Consider the following 20,154-nt stretch of genomic DNA (forward strand, 5'->3'; position numbering starts at 1 on the left):
ATCTACTAATCCATTTGTATCAGTTGTCTAGTACCCATAATACGAGCTCTGCTTAGCTTGAGAGCAGATGGCTGATGGCAGAGTGTGAATTACACAGCGCCAGCGTCCAGGTTTATTATTATTACTAACTTTTGCCCGCGGCTTCGCTCGCGTTAATTTATCCTCTTAGGGGTGGAATTTATCAAAATCCTTTCTTAGGGGATGGCTACGTCATAGTAGCTTTATGCATGCAAAGTCTCAGCTCGATCGGTTTAAAATTGACAAAGTTTTATACAAACTTTCATCCCCTATTTTATCGCTTTGGGGTTAGAATTAATCAAAATCCTTTCTTAGCGGATGCCTACGTCATAACATCTACCTGCATGCTAAATTTCAGCTCGATCCGTCCAGTGGTTTGGGCTGTGCGTTGATAGATCACTACGTCAGTCACCTTTGAGTTATATAGGTATATTTAGATTTACAAATCCATCTGCGTAGTCTGATTATAAAGAATTTTGTTTGAACCTGCCTTAACGATGAGATGGTTAGTAAGTAAGTCATTTATTCGCATTACAGACAGACATGCACATAACAATATCTAAAGCCCCAGTGACAGTAGTAGGCTGCGCTGTAATAAGCCTTTTTTCAGTAGGCATACAAATTTTATTAATACACTTAATAATGACATATATTAATATCTACATTATAACAATTAGATTAACATTACATATTTAAAATGATAGATTATTACAATTATTATTACTTTATTTTTATTTATAATTGAAATAATCGTCCAGAGATTAAATAACAGTGTGCTAACAGCCATTTGGTCAATTTATTTCTAAAATTATGTCCTGTCAATTCTATCAAATCTGCGGGTAAACTGTTATATATTTTGTGTGCCATGTTAAATACATTGTTATGATTGATTTCTAAAAACAAGTTGTAAAGTTTTATAATGCCTACAAAAAGGTCAGCACCAACTATTATATTATAATAATTAACTATTATATTTAACTTACAAAAAGTAATTTTTAGTTTCTTTTTCGTACCAAATACATAAAAAATAACTTCGTTTCTCTACAGGCGGGCGTTTATAGGTTGTATTGGTATTTATTTTTTATACTACGATTTTGGCATACACACATTCTATAAATTATATATTAGTAGGTATTAGAGGTCGTACCATGACGTCACTATGAAATTAGATGCTCCAACATGTTAATTAAATAATGGATTAGTGAGTCAGAACATCAAAATATAAAAACCTTGAAAAACTCTAAATATTTACATAAAATGTTTTACGTACATTCTAAAATGTCAGGTGAATGGCACTACGTTGATTTTTAATAATATCCTATTAACATTAACTAAAGCATTTTTTTTTTACCAAAAATTCGTAATGTTTACTATAATTTTTATTTTTATACTTTAAATTATAATAGAAGATATTTTTCTTAATTCTTTATTTTTATTACGAAATATCTCCACTTCCAGGGATGTGAACCTTTTTTGTTAATCTTTTTAATAAAAGATTTCAAGTACTTTTGAAGTAAGTTTTCATTTTAGAATAATCTCCATATATGGTGGTTAGGTGTGATATAACATCTAACCACCATATATACCAACATTCAGAGGTCCGTCGTAATACACGCCCTAAGCTACGCCCCCAGTTAGTTTCTGCTAAGTTTTCTACGAAGATTCTGTCTAACTTAAACCAACTCTGGACACGTGGAGTAATATCTTTATAGCTAATAATTTCACTGCTATATGATTCAATGCTCTTGAAATTAATATATCAACGCAAGTAGAGCTCATCACTGCAATAGCGCCCTTCCCATCCAATTTAAACGGGGATCAAAATTACAACAGCCTCAGCCGAGGTTCGAACCCCTTGTCAAGCCCTCAGACCAAATTCGTACCCGTCAGGCAAGAGTTGGACATCAGCCGCTACAAAAGTCCTTCCGCGGGTTGAAATATCAGCACTCGCCCCCTATCGTTCAGTGAAGCTGTAGAGGCCTGCTGCGGCTAACAGTATTAGAATAATCCGAAATGCAATGCTGGTAGTCACCCTATTCTCCCTAATTTAAATTTAAAAATGTATATAGTTATTTGAAAAGAATAACCGCTGAGTTTCTTAGCAGTTCTTAGCTCTAAAGCACTCCGAACTGACGGTAGGTTAGACTGTAATAAACCAACATGAATAAAGGTAATTTTTTTATACTTTTGAAGTTAACCTTTGGACTATATTCACCATAGTTAGCTATACAATAAGAGAAATAATTGAATGGCACCATTGCAGAAATACATTAAGTATCCAAGTATAGAATATCACACATACAAAATCTTGGCAACAGCTATTCCATACAAATATTATAAAAGTAATGAGTATGTTCCTTACTTTGAATACCTAGCTAATTATGACGGCATAGTAAGAAATGAGTATCCATATATGATAGTCAGAAAGTTGCGCCAGTAACTTCTATTAAGTTGCGAAGTGACCAATTATCTTGGTATGGTCATGTCAGGCGGAGGAACGGAAACCATTCTAAGAAGGTAATGATTACGAAAGATGCATGTAAATGGAGACGATGACCAATGAAAAGCTGTGAAAGAAAGAAAGAAATTTACTAACAACTAATACTTGCATATAATAATTACACTGCTACATTATTATTTGGCAAAGAATAAATTAGATAAAGAATTATTTGATAAAGATGGAGGCCAAAAATGTTAACAGAAAAAAAATATACCAACCAGCCAGGTATGAAATATAATCTATTGTTATATGAATATGTAAATGCAATGGTAGTAAACAAATGTTTTTCTTTCTTTCATATGTGCATGTTGAAAGCCGTCCGCCATTAGTAAATTAATAAAGTCAATAGCAGAATTATTTATTAATTTCCGTTATTTTGCCACTCATGTACGTCTATTTTTTTTATTACTATCCCTATCGTCCGGCTACTTCAGTTGAAAAGAACCGTGAAGAATCTCAAACAGTAATTATTTTATAACTCATTCAGTATGTACCTATAAATAAAGAATTGGCTGAAATATAATAAATAATCTCAGAACAATTCACACAGTGGCATCTAGATCCAAGTTAAGCTAGCTAAAGCTTGTGTTATGGATACTAGATACAAGTATGTAGATATTATTATTTTTCGTAAATACATTCATATTATAAATAGAATATAATATAAAATTGACTGAAATATAATAGTTGATGATGCGGTTCATATTGTCAGTGGTAAAATATACTGCACCGACCTCGATTAATGAGACAAAGGCAATTGCAACCTAATGATGCAAAACCTCATGACATAGTCAGTCACTCGTATGTGTACTAAATAGTAGCTCTTTAAATGCATGTATTCATTGCAACATTGAAGTCGTTAGAAAAACTATTCTGTAACTATTTGTTCATTGCTCTAACATACGGACAAATATTCTGGGTTTATATATTTACCACAAACGGTTTTTTTTTTACATTCATAATTTATTATTATTCGGTTTCAATTGTTTTTTAAAATGTAAATTAAGGTTTGATTTTTTTCACTAGTCTTATTTATTATCATATAAAAAATTTTGAAATTAGAATCTCAAAATTGGAATTGATTAATACTCGATTTTTTATATTTAATCTGCAAGTTTATGCTTACCTGCCAGTAATTTTAAAGCTAGATTATTGTTTCTTAAAATTGACAGTCGACAATTTCATTACAGATCGACAAATTCATTCTTATTTTAAAAATACAAATTACAACACATTTTCACATAAAAGCGTTTAGAACAACTGGCAACAAATAATTGACTCGAGGCAATTAAAAAAGTTATTTCAAAATTTCCTAAACTTCCATTATCTTGAGAATCCGACCCAAACCAATCAATATGCTTGACTCTGGGTGCAACAACAGCGATTAGTAATAGAGTAGCTGTGAGAAACAAAAAATATAACATCATGAGTATACTCGTCATTATTAAAGTATCAGGACAATATATCAGCCACATTCTGTTTATATTAATATTGCGCACCTTAACTTAAAACTTAGCTAAATTATGATATGAACGATGTAAAATTAATTATAATAATTTGAGAGAGTGTTAATGTTTAAAAGTGGGGGTGATACTCGGCCTTTCGGCCCTCAAAGGACGAGAAACTGCCCGACATTAAATAAAAAATAAAAATAAAAATTCGAAAATGGTTTAATCTGGAAAAGTGAAAGTTTTTTTGCTTTCGTTCTTTTCGTCTTTTCTCTCGGCCTTTCGTCTCTCAAAGGTCCAGAATCTAACCGATATTAAATAAAAAAAGTATATAATAATTTGAGAGTGGGATAATGTGGAAAGGTGGAGATTTTACTCGAAAAGATCGAGATCCTGTCCGAAATTAAATTTTTAAAAAAATTTAGAGGTATTGTGGCAAAGTGGATAATAACATATTATATTAAAAACATTTTCTTACATATTGTCGGGATTTTAATTACAGGGAAAGTATATAATTAGGTTAAAACAAAACAGTTAATTAGTACGCTGTAATTTATTTAACTAATGATTTCCAATGTATACTAGATATGGTACATTACTAATAATAGCGTCACTACTTCCTAATGCTAGCAATACCATGCCAGGTCGACCTCCACGCGGTCCCCCTTAGAAACAATCATGATGAATTGTTTGTGGATTCACGAGGGTCCGTAATTCCACTCAATTCGAGGCCTTATTGACGCAAAATGCTTCGTCGTTGATCTGACCAGATCGTTATAATTATAAAGCAGAATGAAATCAATATAATGATAGGCACGATATGGTATTTGACCTAGACATTTCTACTATACGAGTACGTTGTCCTTATGACAAATGGCCTACCACGGATGTGAACCCGAGGCCGGCCACATCAACTTTTATCAATGAAATGCTAATTTAAGCAGTTGTATTAGCTTAAGACACTCTTGGCGTAGTGGTTTACTATACAGATTCAGACATAAAGGTCGCGTCTTAGAATCTGGCAGATGTTAAAAAAATGTGTTAAAATATTATCATTCTGACAAACCCGCACAGTGCAAACAATTTGTATTCATAATTGTGATTTTTTTGTATCGGTCTAGGTGTTTTCTATGTATAATATGTATGTATTTACGAAAAAATATATGTCTATTCATAGTATTTATATCAGTTATCTAGTACCCATAACACAAGCTTTAGCTGGCTTAAGTTGGATCTAGATGGCGCTGTGTGAATTGTCCTGATATTATATGTACCTATATAAAAAAATGTATTTAAATAATTATATCAATTGTTTAGTAGCTACAATACAGTCCCTGCTTAGCTTGTGACTAGATGGCGCTGTGTGAATTGTCCAGGGATATTACTGTTGTATTATTTACACACCAAATTACATTAAGATCTTCTCTGTGATTTTTTTTAGCGAAAAGTTAAAAAATAGTTGTGAAAAGGGAAGAAAAAAGAAATAAATAGACAGATATACTTTCGAATACAATATTAATATGGATAACATGTTACCAAATCAAGCGTGACCATCTAGGTTTAATTTTATTACACCTACTGTGCAAATGATGATTCGAAACAAAAAATAGAGCTGTTTCCATATTTGGCAATGACCGGTCAAATTGAAATGGCCGTGAAAAACCGCAACCATTGGTCATAATTACCATGTTAATTCAATTGGTTCTATACGAAACACTCATTTTATTATGGACAGTGTTGTATGCTGTGTACATTTTCACTCTATTTTAAGTCGTGCCGGTGTCGCACAGATGCATTATAAATGTTTGAATTTCTTGGCTTGTTCTATACTATAATACACATGTGTTACATAAAAATCTTCTTCTTGAATCACTCTATCTATTTCTGAAAACTGCGTAAAAATCTGTTGCGTAATTTAAAAGATATAAGAGAACGATCGGCGGCGACTTTATTTTATATAAAAATCATGTATACTTTTTTATTTACCTCAAAAACAAGCCAAAAGAAGGATATTTTAAAATAACATGTTTATTAAAACCGCACACAATAATATTATGATGTAGGTATTTTCAGTAATCGTTCTATCTCTATTCAGAGATCTTGTATCTCCCCTCTTCCAACTGCGATAGCTGAGACAAACTTCCTAGCATTCTATGGATTTGCCGTGCGGGTGACGGTTCCATCGTGTAGCAGTGAGGGAAACTTCGAGCAGTTCCCGGGACTTCGGACCTGAGTTTTTTTTTCGGACTACTGTAATGCTGTTGGCCGCACCTGGCCTTTACAGCTTCACCGGACGATAGGGAGCGAGTGCAGATGGCACTCCAACCTACGGAAGGATTTATGTAGCGGCTGAAAGCCAACTCCCGCCTGACGGATACGACTTTGGTCTGAATTGAACGGGAGATCGATCGGAGGGGCTGACCCGAGTGTAGGTTTATGGGGCAGCTTCGTCGACGTATGTCAACACTCACCTTCACCACTCGTGTTTCTCCCCCTGTATGATAATAATAATATCTTAGAACAATTCATACAACCCCAGGCATTCCCAAGCTAAGCAAAACTAGTGTTATGGGCACTGGACAACTGATATAAATGCATAGATACATTCTTTATCATAGTGACCATACTCATGAATACAAATATTTGTACTGTGCGATCCTGTAACCATCGAAAGTGAAGCAGTAATCTAAACCACTAAACCACCGAGGTTACCGAATGCAATCACGAAAATATTAACGGTAGATTCAGTAAAATGCATGTCTCTCGTGAGAATACATGTTGAAGTCGTGACAAAGCGTCATTTACCTACATTAAGGATTTCCGATCTGTTTTGCAACATTTTCAAAATGCCTTCCGTAATCTTAAAGTATTATATTTTATATATTAGCCGATCTGTACAACTCCCTGAGTAACGTTTTTCATTGATGATTCTCTTGTCGTAGGTCGTAGAGTTTTACAGAGCATTTCACGATAAATACAATAAAATAATCTTTTTAATTTGAATCACTAGTTCTTGAGATTAGAGCGTTCAAACAAACAAATTCTTCAGCTTTATATTAGTATAGATTAATATAAGATAAACAACTCGCTGATCCATTATTTCTTGAATTTACCCACAATTCGAGAAGAGCTTGATTGCAAAAGCTCAAAATATAAGGCGCGGCTGATCCATCCTAATGAGGTAGCCCTGTGGTCATTCTATACTCAGTTATTTTATACATAAACTAGCTGTGCCCGCGGTTTAACCCGCGTGAAACAGCCTATATGTTATTCTGATGTGTGACCTATATTACTGTAAAGTTTCATCAAAATCCATTCAGTACATCCATCAATCCATACCTACAAACTTTCGCGTTTATAATATTAATAAGATAGAGGTACAAAAGGCGGTCTTATCGCTTATGCGATCTCTTCCAGACAACCTTTGGGTAGAGGAGAAAAGACAGAACGCGAATGGCGCATGGTGAAATAAAGTGTTTGTAAAACACTAATACGACAAGAAAACATATAGACTATAAAATTACATGCGAGTGAAACCGCGGGCACATCTAGTACTCAATAAATTATGTTCATTGTATTTTATTTGAGGTACAATAAAAAGTATTATATAAAAATCGCAAGTAGATCCTACTTTTTGAAGTCGGTAAACAAATAATCAAATGTATACAACATGACGTGCACTTGGACTTGGTGTAACATTTCACACGCATATTGCATTGAACCAGATACCTACATTAACTGATAATTATTCACTCAGTCGTATTATGCAGCGGCCGCTCGGATATGTCCATTGCCTAGGTAACTCTAGTTTCCCTTCAAAACACATAAATCTTTCGCCTTTTACTAAAGATTTCCGTAGAAGGGAGCCCTCGACTGAGTCTTAATCTACAGCGTTTTTAATAAAGGGTGTATTAAACAGCACTGAGTTTTAAAAAATGACTATAAAAAAGAGTATATTATGGTTTCTTAAGAGTCGATAACGCGCTAGTAAAAAGTCTGGTGTCGCAGGCGTCCATAAGGTACAGTATACCATCAGATGGGCTGTATGCTCGTTTGCCTAAGCATAGTATAAAAAATAAGTAATGGGCCAAGTAGACTTTTTTGACTTGGAAAAAAAAACTCTTTATTGCGCACAGAAAAACAAAGAACAACAAAGTACAATAAAAATGTTATACAAAAGGCGGTCCTATCGCTAACAGCAATTTCCTACAGACAACCTGGTATTGACAGATACTATTCACATAGAGAAAATAGAAGGCGCTCACTAGACGATATATTTATAATACACATTTCTTTTGGACCTATTGTTTTTTATTGATTATATTTGCACATTCTCACTCTCTCAATCTCTCAACCTAAGCACAGTTTAAAGCAAGTTGCTTGGTGGTTTACAACTAGGCATAGTCCCTCAACAAAAAAAGCAAACATTCTCACTATCATTAGACCATTGTACCTACAATGTTAAGAACAGAGAAAGTTCTGGGTCAACACTCACTGTCACCGCATCATTGGCTTGTGTAACTTGCTATTGTTACCAGAAAGTGAAGTTCGTTAGTTTACACCGTTCGCGAAGAGGTGGAAAACTTGTATCGTTCAACTCATAGGTATTTCTTTGTATCTTTAAACTTATATGTAGGTACTTGTAGTCTATTAGCAGACACGATGATCATGGTACCTAATCATAATAACCCTGGATAAATCACACAGCGAGCTTCTGTTATAGTACTAAACAACTAATATAAGTACTTATATATATATAATAATCTCAGGACAATTCACACAGCGCCATCTAGACCCAAGTTAAGATATCTAAAGCTTGTGTTATGGGTACTAGACAACTGATACAAATGCATAGACAATTTTTTTTCATAAATACATACATATTATACATAGAAAACATGGGTGTTAGTATGATTGTTTGTATCGGTCCCCAGACCGATACAAACAATCATACTCATGAATACAAATGTTTGTACCGTGCGAGGAATCGAATCCGCGACCATCGGTAGTAAGGCGTTGTGCTAAACCGCTAGATCACCGAGATCGTCAATATATATTGTTTTTTGTAAATACATACATAACATACATAGAAAATGCCCATACTTATACAAATAATCATACTCATGAATACAAATGCTTGGTCAAGAAAAATAAACAAAACGTGGTAAGATCCCGTTGTTTTTCCTAATTGCACATACAAATGCTTGCACCGTGCGAGGAATCAATGCCGCGACTATAGAAAACAAGGCTGTGTGCTAAACCGCTAGACCACTGAGGCCGCGTCTTGTTAATTCACTTTAGCATGAAATAAGTACATACAAGCATGTCATACATTATAGATTGGATGACAACACGCTTGTGCTATTTACCTACTTGGGCGTTAAATAGTGGGGTACTGTGTTATGGCTTATAGCGAAGCGATCCGGGTGAGTTATGTAAAGTTAACGGTACACAAACGTAACGCCCATAATGTACCAGTTAACAGTTAGCTTATAACTGAATACCTACGACATGTTGTGGATTACACATACATTGTAAATAGAAATAATCTTTATTCAAAAAAACTTAATAAAAATTTTGAATATACATTATTTAAAAAAATAGAAATAAAGTTAATATAAGTACTTTTCAATAGTCATATTTAGTTTATTATACCACTCATTCGGAACGCAGACTTATCACAAGATGAATGAGCAAGAAAGTTGATTGTTGCTTTTGTAAATAATATTTATTGACAAGGATCAGGCAAGCGACATTCAACATAGAAACCGCTTAGCTCCTCACTCACTCACTCACCCACTCACTCACCCACTCACTCACCCACTCACCCACTCACTCACTCACTCACTCACTCACTCACTCACAATCTTTATGTAATATTGTCAGCACTATGAATTTTAAGTTAGTTTTTTTTACATTAACATTTTTCTCATTTGTAAACTCTTCAATATACATATTATACTCGTACAGTGGATAGATTTAATTGTTTGTTTATATTGAATAAACTCTGAAACTACTGGATTTGATAAATTTATTTACCATTAGGATCCGACATTATCCCGGATAAACATAGGCGATAGAGTATTTTCAAAACCGGGACCACGTACATAGTACATTACCGGTTCACATGAATATATCGCGGCAATTATTGACTATTACCTATACTGTCAAAAATGTATAATTTTTAATTAAATTAGAGAGAATGTAATGACCGCAAGCAAAATGTACTACCTATATATTTTTTTAGCATTCCTATGACGTAAAAAAAAATACGTCTGTGTTCAAACTCTCTGAGCCTCTAAACTGTATGAAACGATAACAAGTCTGTTAAAATTAAATATAGATATGTATAGACAATCAAAAGATGTCGACCTCTGACCGGCCATTATGCCATCAACGCTAACACCTATATAGTGAAAGCACGTATCGCAAACGTATGACACCACGCCGCTTTCGTTCACGTAACATGCCGTAACTTGATCACTTCATCTCGATAACATTTCACAACTTGTGGGTTACGATTTCTATTGTAAATTGATACGTATAGCTATTGGCTTTTGCCCTCGACTACGGTCGTGTGAAAAAGTTATTTCAAATTATACGTTGCCAAGATCAAGATTATGAATAAATAATCTATAAGGAAATATTATAAATTTGGCTGTACGATCTTGTACCTTTGCTATTCTACTTATGGATAAAATATATTACTACTACCACAGATAAAATAAATTAATGAATCGACTAAGAATAGACTGCACTTGAGAACAATGAGCAAGTAATCACTAACTTTTAGAAAACAATAGGTACTACTTTCTTTGTCTTCTATACTTTTCTACACTTTGTAAGGATAAGGAAACGGACTCTAATTTATCTAGATAAATAAATAAACTAGACACATAGTTGATATTTCTAAATAAAGGTGCAGTTAGGTGAGATACCTACTGATGGTTCTATGTTAATTAATTATAACATTAATATATGAATAAAACAAGTTCTTAATGTAATAAGGCAATAATATTTTTATTTACAAAATCTTTATTAACCTTAAACTGACTAATGACAATCAAAAAGAAAAAAAAATGTTGACCGACCGATGTAGATTAAATTTTAGTTAAATTCTCATAAAGGCGATGCCAAATCTTATAAAAAGATAAACGTTTTGCAAAACTAGCTTCCATTAGAAATTTGTTTAATTATAGACAAGAATACAAAGGTTACATAAAAATTAGATTACATAGACAAGTATTATTATAATCGCATGTTATTGCCAACTGCATTTTTCTGTCCCCATGATTGCCTACTGCGTGAGAATGTGTTCTATTTGAACTGCACTCAGCCCTATTATGAGCTTCCCACGCTCTTGTCGAAACAGAGTTTTCCCGCCATTTCTGTTGAAATAAAATGGCGCCGGTTGCTTCATGTCAAGCATCATAAAGATGGTGGAAATAATAAATAATTATATTACTCATAGTTACATGGTCAAGTGTAAATAATTATGGTATACTTTTTAGCATTAGGCAATACTTCGTGTGTAATTACACGGTCTTTATAAGTTCACTAGCTGACCCAGCAAACGTTGTTTTGTTATGTAACCTAATAAAATCTAAAATAAATTAATCAGTTATCGACAGCCTAGAGTAGATAATTATCAAAGTACTAATATAGCTATTCAACATAGGGTTTGATGATAGAAGGGCAAAAATGAAGGTTATATATATTTTTAATGCCAAATCATATAAATTATAAAAAAAATGACCAAAAGATAATACACCATTCTTATGGTTATGAAACATAGATTACATCCTATTCAGAACAGATGTGTATGTATACAGTATTATTTATGTTTGTACATATTATACAAACGAATTTTCATAAGAATCGGTCGGAGTAGTTTTGTTAAAATCACTGTAACACGAGAATTTTGTAGAAGTTAATAAAAACGGTCATTGATTCATTCATAAAAAATATTGTTATTTAATTTGTATTTATAATTGTTATATATCTACTATAATATCTATTATATGTTTCCTATGTATGTATACGTATGTTTTTTGTGTAGGATTCAATCCATCACTTAGACCATATTTTCCACCATATTTTCCAGCCCCAAATATGCTATTTCCAGCAATATAGCTGATTTAACTAATACCCGGGATAGTATGCTGAAAAATAGGATATTAAAATTAATGTACCTTGTCAGGTTGATCTGAAAAGGTACATTGCATTATTCTATCATTAACTTCCACCCGATCTCCCCCAGTAACCATCGTAAAGGCACCCGGGCCAATTCCACACAATGGACTAACAAACCTAATTTTATTCTCAAGCCATCATCGTCCATATAATTTTATTGGATAAGTGTTTGTCTATAGATAATTATTAAGATGACCATAAAGAGTTCAATTGACTTAACGCACTGTGCTTCCAGATATAATAAAATTAACTTTTTAATTTACTATTATATTTTAGATTTATTATACTAGTATTTTATTCTACACTATTTATATTGTTTCGGATGAAATAAATAAGCAATATCGATATTTAAAAAAAGAACATATGAATTGTGTTGTTTTAAGTCTCACTTCAAATACCGTAGAATGAGAATTATTATTTTAAACATTACTTATTCTACGAACCAACGTTGAACATTTTAGCGCTGCTATACCTAAGTGCAATAAAAAAGAAATTGCAGCGTGTTAATCATTGTTTAAACATGTTTGCAATAATCGTATCGATCCAGTTACGGATTGCGCCAACTCGATTGCATTACATATCGTTCGTTTTAATGTTATCGATGATTAATCTTGTGCTAAACTAATTCGTGACATGTTTAATTGTATCGAGTACTTTTTATTGCGTAGGTTAGTTATAAGATCTGCATAAGTTATAAGATCACGAAAATAATATGCATCTTGTATTATTAATGAAAATTTATTATTATTATTACAATCTATAATTTATAAATTACTTGCTATACATATAAACCTTCCTCTTGAATCGCCTTACTATTTCTAAATTCATTGCGTAGTTTAAAATAACTAAGTGAACAGACAGCGAAAGCGACTTTATTTTATCCTATGTAAAGAAGTGCTAATTATACTAGCGATGTCGACTATTAATTGATTATGTATTTCGATTAAAATTTTGTCAAATAACAATATTAGATAATAAAATATTTGTCAAAATTTTAATCGAATCCTACAGAAATTTTATTATTTCAACTGCCTAGACCATTTTTATTATTATGTAGGTATCATTCACCGATTTACTCTCGACGGTCGCGGATTCAATTTCTCGCGCAGTACAAACATTTGTATTCATGAGTATGATTGTTTATCTGGGTGTATTTGTATCGGTTTAGGTGTTTTCTAAGTACATATACTATGTATGTATTTACCAAAAAAAATCTAAGTATTTATATAAGTTGTCTATCCGTAACACAAACTCTGCTTAAATTGGTACTAGATGGCGTTGTGTGGTTATCCAAGGATAAAAAAGATCCTATAGAAATTACTTTGACTTTGAAATATTCTACATTCAACAGATAAATTACACCGGATATGTTGGTATCGTCTCTAATAGCAGCGTTTCCACTTGCGTTTCTCATTGAACAAGTTTAGTTACCCGTAGGTAATGGTAATGACCATCACTCGGAGCCGGAGCGGACGATCTCGTCTCGTTTTACGCACCGGTGCAAGTGTCTCCGGTCATTATAGATTTCTCCGTTTAAATGACTCCTTTTATTGTGCAACGTTTCTCTAAAAGTTCCAGTAAACGGTGACAGCTAATTTCGTTGAATTTCTTAAGAAATTAAATTGTATTTAACAAAGGTTAAAGCCTCGGCTAAGTCTTCGGCTGCAGCAATAAGCTAAATTGAATATTTTAGCAGCACATTGATTTGTTTATTTTTAATTCGGTGTGACTATCGTCAGATTACGTTTGATATTTAGAATAGTATAGAAAATCATTTATTCAAATAAACTTAATTTAAACAGTTTTGAATAGTTATAGTTATCATTCATTTAATCTACCGCTCATTCGGAAAGCTGTCTCGTTACAAGAAGAACGAGCAAGAAACTTGCGTGTTGCTCTTTTAAATATTCATTGTAATTTTACATTTCCAATTCGAAACATGCGAATACAAACCACCAACTAGCATTCATTTATTAGCTTGAGATATTAAGTACGCAATAGGTTTAAAACAGTCGTTGTGATTAGAGCAGATCAGTCCCTAGATGCAGTACTCGTTCAGAGTATGACGTACTTAATCTTTATATACAGATGTATGATAGATAAGCGACGCATCTGTGGTAGGTACTTATAATTAGTTACAAGTTGTTCTTAAGTTTTCCCTTTCCGAAGGCCTAATGTGTTATGCTTCCAAATTCTGTATTTTTACCGCCGTACCGAAACAACTTACGCAGCAAACTGCTTCGGGACTGTAATAAATGCGACAGAGATACCGTAGACATTTTGGTATAAAATCTACTTCAATGTTAAAATGTTTATAGCTCTATAGAAGTTTCAATTAATAAAGTATTCGGATTACACATAAATCTGTTCGTTTTTTGAACGATTAATTTAGATACTGTGAAAAAAATTTATACTCGAGATAGGCGGGAAACGTTAAACTTGGCGGGCGCGTTTTTTCTTTTGATTTAAATTTTATACATATTTTTCATTATTTAGTGATTGTGATACTGTATTTAGTTCTTTAATATCTATTATTTAGTTTGTTTATTGTAGTTAGTATAAATAGTTAGCTGTTTTATTGGTAAGTTTTTCGTTTTTTCATTTCTATGGACGATCCCCCCGACCCGGGGGGATTTGTCCCTCCGGCTTCTAACTATGTTACAATTTCATGCGAATCGGGTATGGAAACCGATACGTCTTGTTCAAACCGATCGATAAAACGCAGTCGGTTACAAAGATTTTGTAAAAGTTGTAATAAACGGAGAAGAAAAAATTCTTCAGATAAAATTACAGATTGCCACTGTACAGATGACATAAATGATGGCATTGAAATACAAAAACCTCTCACGGAAGTGATTTTCACTCCACAATCTGTAAATTTAGATCCCCCTCATCCATCCACATCTAAAGAAACAAATGAAAATAATAATATTTCTGAACCAGTAGCAAGGAAAATGTATGAACCCACAGACCATGCCCCATACTTAGTTCATGTAGTAAGACAAGAAAAGTCTCCAAATGACGGTACTACACTTCACCCTGTGACATTTGGTAAATTCCTCAAAAAACAGTATTTTAAAAACATTATTAATGGAAGTGTAAAACGCATTGGACGAAATAAAATTGCATTATCTTTCTCAGTTTACCATGATGCTAATACATTCATTAATCATAACAGTTTAAATGATTACAAATTACAGGCTTTTATACCAACATTTAATATTACACGTATGGGTCTGGTACGAGGTGTTCCGAGTGATTGGAGTCCAGATGAAATATTACAAAATATTTCTGTTCCTATCGGTTGTGGCAATATACTTAAAATAAGACGGCTAAATTACAAAGTTGTTGTTGATGGCTCTCCCACTTGGAAACCTTCTCAGACAGTAGTAGTCACATTTGATGGTCAGGTACTACCAAAAAGAATATTCATGTGTTATAATGCATTACCAGTGGAATTATACACTTATCCAACTATACAATGTTTCAATTGCTGTCGTTATGGTCACACTAAAATTCAATGCAGGTCAAAGCCACGTTGTTTTAAATGTGGTCAAAATCATACAGGAGAAACATGTGATGTTGAAGATGCTTTTTGCTGTTTATGTTCAGGAAATCATTTTTCTACTAGCAAATCTTGTCCAGAATTCAATAGACAAAAACAAATAAAGTTATATATGGCTGAAAATTGTATTTCATATGCTGAGGCCTCAAAATTGCACCCTGCTGTTACAAAGTCTTTTGCTGAAGTCCTTTCCACGCCATCAGCACATGGAACATCATTCAGCACTTTAAAAAATATATCTGAATCAAAAACTTATAATGATACTGCTTTTAAACAATCTTATAAAAAAACCGTATTCTTAAAACCTAAATCTCCTCATCCATCCTATGTTGGGTATGATAAAGTTGCCCATGAGAATATTATAAAAGATTTTAATATGCCCTCCCCTTCTAATGGCTGTGCGCTTAACAGTCAGTATAAAAATGAAAGTCAATCTAATATTAAAGAAGTTATTATTTCATTAATCAACTTACTTGTAAGTTCTAATATAATACCGTCCCACGTTGCCCCATTTATAGAAATATTCAAAAATCTACTCCATAATGGATCAAGTAGTCCAATGGAATTGCAGAAGTGTACTTAGCAAAAAAAGTGATTTAATTCATTTAATCAATAAATATCAACAACCACTTGTTATTGCACTAACTGAAACTTGGCTTAAACCTGATTATAATTTCAAATTATCAGAATACTCTTGTATTCGAGATGATAGGCCAGATGGGTATGGTGGGGCTGCCTTACTCATCAATAAAGCTACTCATTTTTCTTCTATTTCTTTACCTCTTTTTGACAAAAACAATATTTCTATGGTTGCTGCTGTTGTCAGCGATATTTGTTTAGTCTCCCTTTATATACCTCGTCCTTCCTCTTCAATTATTGCATATTTAAATGAGTTATTTTCAATTCTTCCTAAACCTTTTTTAATAATGGGTGATTTCAATTGCCATCATCAAGCTTGGGGCAGCTCCTATTCTAATTACCATGGTGAGCAATTGTTAGGCCTTCTTGATTCCCATAATCTGTGTGTTTTAAATGACCCAGTACCTACTCGTATTACTGCTCCCACTGAAAGAAATAGTGCTGTAGATCTCTCTATTTGTTCTTCCAATTTATCTTCCTCTCTATCATGGTCTATCCTTTCATCTGCATATGGGAGTGACCATTTTCCTATTATCATTTCATTACCAATTCATAAAAAACATCCTCGAAAAAGAAATTATTTTTACAAACATAAGTTAAATAATAATAATAATTGGGATAAATTCCAAATTGGTGTACAAAATAAATTATCATCTCTCCCTCCTATTACTTCTGGTAATGAATCGGACTGTTCTGAAGCCCTCAGCAAAATTTTGATACAAGTCGCTGATGAAGTTTTTCCTGTAAACAAACATAATAATAATAAAATTCCTTCTCCACCTTGGTGGGACCATGAATGTACTACAGCTATTAAATCCAGGAAACTGGCAGAAAGATTATATTGTAATGATATGAGTTCAGAAAACTTCACCAATCTATCTGCCCTACTAGCCTCCACCCGGAAACTTTTAAAGAAAAAGAAGTCAGAAGGATGGAAACGTTTCTGTTCTTCTATTTCGCCTCATACTCATCCTTCCCTTGTATGGCGTAATATAAAAAGATACAGATCTGCTTTCCAAGATTCTCCTTTTTTTACATTATCAGAGACTACAGCTAACGAGTTTCTAGATCGTTTAGCACCACCCTACGTATCTCATATGGATCCCATAACGCGGCCACTTTCCACCAATAAAAATATAAACTCTTCAGCTCTTGACAGTCCTTTTACATTTACGGAACTTAAAACCGTTCTGTCTCATACGAAAGATTCATCTCCAGGAAATGACCACATTCCATATTCATTTTTAGCGAATATTAATGATGAATGTATGTTGTATTACCTTAATCTCATAAATTCAGTAATGTTAACTGGGAATATTCCGTCGTCATGGAAACATCACACGGTATTGCCAGTTAAAAAACCCAACAAACCTTCCGATGACAGTAGTTCATATCGTCCTATAGCTCTTTCCACAGTTCTTTTAAAAATTGCTGAAAATTTAGTAAAAACTCGTTTAGAGTGGTATGTCGAAAGTAAAAAACTATTAGCTGAAAGTCAGTATGGGTTTAGAAGGGGTAAAAGTACATTAGATGGAATCAGTCTGTTCGTTTCAGATATACGTTTGGCATTCTCTAAAAATCAGTCGGTAGTTTCAGTTTTCTTAGATATTAACTCTGCGTATGACAATGTCAATATTAACATATTATGGAAAAAGCTTTGCGATTTGAATGTTCCTCCCATACTTTCTAACTTTATTATTAATATTTTGACGGAAAGATCCATTAGCGTTATATTGTCTGATTCTAATATTTTGTCTCGAGTTGTATGGAAGGGTCTCCCGCAGGGATCACCACTCAGTCCTCTTTTATATAACATCTATACATACGACTTAGAGTCATATGTAAATCAAAACAGTGAGAAAGTCGTTGTACTTCAATATGCGGATGATTTATTGATGTATTTTATTGATCATTCTGTTCAAAAAGCGTGTTCTTTAATTTCCACTTCTTTAGAAAAATTAAAATTTTGGATGGATTGTAACGGTCTTGAATTGTCTGCGGCTAAGAGTGCAGTTGTTCTGTTTTCTAGAATGCGAGTTCCACCCCCTATAAATATCTGTTACAATAATCAGTGTATCCCAGTAAAGACAAAAATAAAATTTTTAGGCATAATTCTCGATTCTAAATTATCTGGTTTACCACATTGTGAATACGTTTCAGCTAAATGTGAACGACTTCTTAATATTCTAAGATGCCTTACGGGTGTGTGGTGGGGATCCCATCCATTTCAATTAAAACTAATATATAATGCTCTCATAAGGAGTGTTATGGATTATGGTACATTTATTTTGGAACCTGCTAATGCTACAGCCCTAAAAAAATTGGATAATATTCAAGCTAAAGCTCTAAGGATTATATTGGGCGCCATGAAATCTAGTCCCATTAATGCGATGCAAGTAGAATGTTGTGATCCTCCATTGTATTTAAGGCGTCAGTATTTATCTGATAAATTTTTATTTCGTATTTTACAGTTTTCTAATCATCCTCTGATCCCTAAATTGCAATCGCTCTCTGATCTTGTTTCTTCGTCATCCTATTGGTCTCATAAATCTCTACCTTGCTTAGTAAAAAGTTACAGAACTTTTACTGCCATCCGAGCTCCCACTCATCGATCTCCCTGTCTTCCATTATTTAGTTCAGCATATGAATCTTTAACTTTTACCCCTGATGTTCATTTTGATATTAACATAGAAAAAGAACATCCTAATGTAAATGCAATGTTTAATCAAGTAGTAAACTCTAAATGGGAAAGCCATCATCAAATTTATTGTGACGCATCGAAACACTCACATACAGGAAATGTTGGTGTAGGAATTTACCACTCACAATATCATATAACTCAGAAAATTAAATTTCCACCAGAGACCTCTGTTTTTACTGGTGAATGCTATGGAATTTTTAAAGCAGTAGAATATATTAAAATTTTTAATCTTAAGCAAACTGTTATATTTACGGACTCTAAAAGTGCTCTTCAAGCTCTAATTAAATGTCCATTCAAATCATCTAAACAGTATCCTCTAATTTTTGATATCCGAGATATGTTGAATAGCATTCGTCTCAAAGGACATATTGTATCTTTTGTTTGGATTCCGGGTCACTGTGGCATTCGGGGCAACGAAAAAGCAGATTTGCTTGCGAATGAAGCTATATTATCTGGAGATCTATTTCCTTATAAAAACTTTTGCCATGATCTGACTGCCTTGTCTAAGTCTTGTCTTCATGATTCATGGAGTCAAGATTGGACAATAAGTAGCAAAATTAAAGGGAAACAGTACTGTTTAGTCCAACCGTTTATAGCTCTTAAACCGTGGTTTTTCAAATTACATCTTGATAAAAGATCAACTAGTGTTTTGATTCGTATGCGAATTGGTCATGTTTGCAGCCCTGAACATTTAACAAAACTACGTATAAAAGACAATAATATCTGTGAATGTGGAGAAGATGTGGGTGATCTAAATCATATTGTGTTTTCCTGCTCCTCTTACGATCGTTCTTCATTTATAGAGACACTCATCTCATTAGAAATTCCTTTTCCTTCATCCATTGTATGCCTATTAGCTCATCCTAATCCTATAATTTATAAATCTCTTGCGTCTTTTATTTCCCATAATAACATTAAACTTTAAAACCCATGATCACTAATTCCGAGTATATTCAAAATTTAACCCGTTCCTTTCCATTATCCCGTCTCGTTTCCTGTTTTTAGTGGCATAATAGGCAACACTAGCCTCTTGCCAAAGAAGAGAAAAAAAAAAAAAAAAAAAATTTATACTCTGTATTTGTGCATAAGA

The 20,154-nt window shown here is 33.3% G+C and overlaps 1 protein-coding gene and 1 pseudogene across 1 annotated transcript in view; both read left to right on the forward strand.

The window, feature by feature from the left end:
• LOC131846831 (mucin-2) overlaps window positions 1-20,154 on the forward strand; it is a 155,188-nt gene that overhangs the window by 126,024 nt on the left and 9,010 nt on the right. The window lies entirely within an intron of this gene.
• On the forward strand, window positions 7,766-7,874 carry LOC131846894 (U5 spliceosomal RNA; annotated as a pseudogene).

The sequence above is a fragment of the Achroia grisella genome, unplaced genomic scaffold (assembly GCF_030625045.1).
Source record: "Achroia grisella isolate CSIRO2021 unplaced genomic scaffold, CSIRO_AGI_Agris_v1 utg512, whole genome shotgun sequence".
NCBI lineage: Eukaryota > Metazoa > Arthropoda > Insecta > Lepidoptera > Pyralidae > Achroia > Achroia grisella.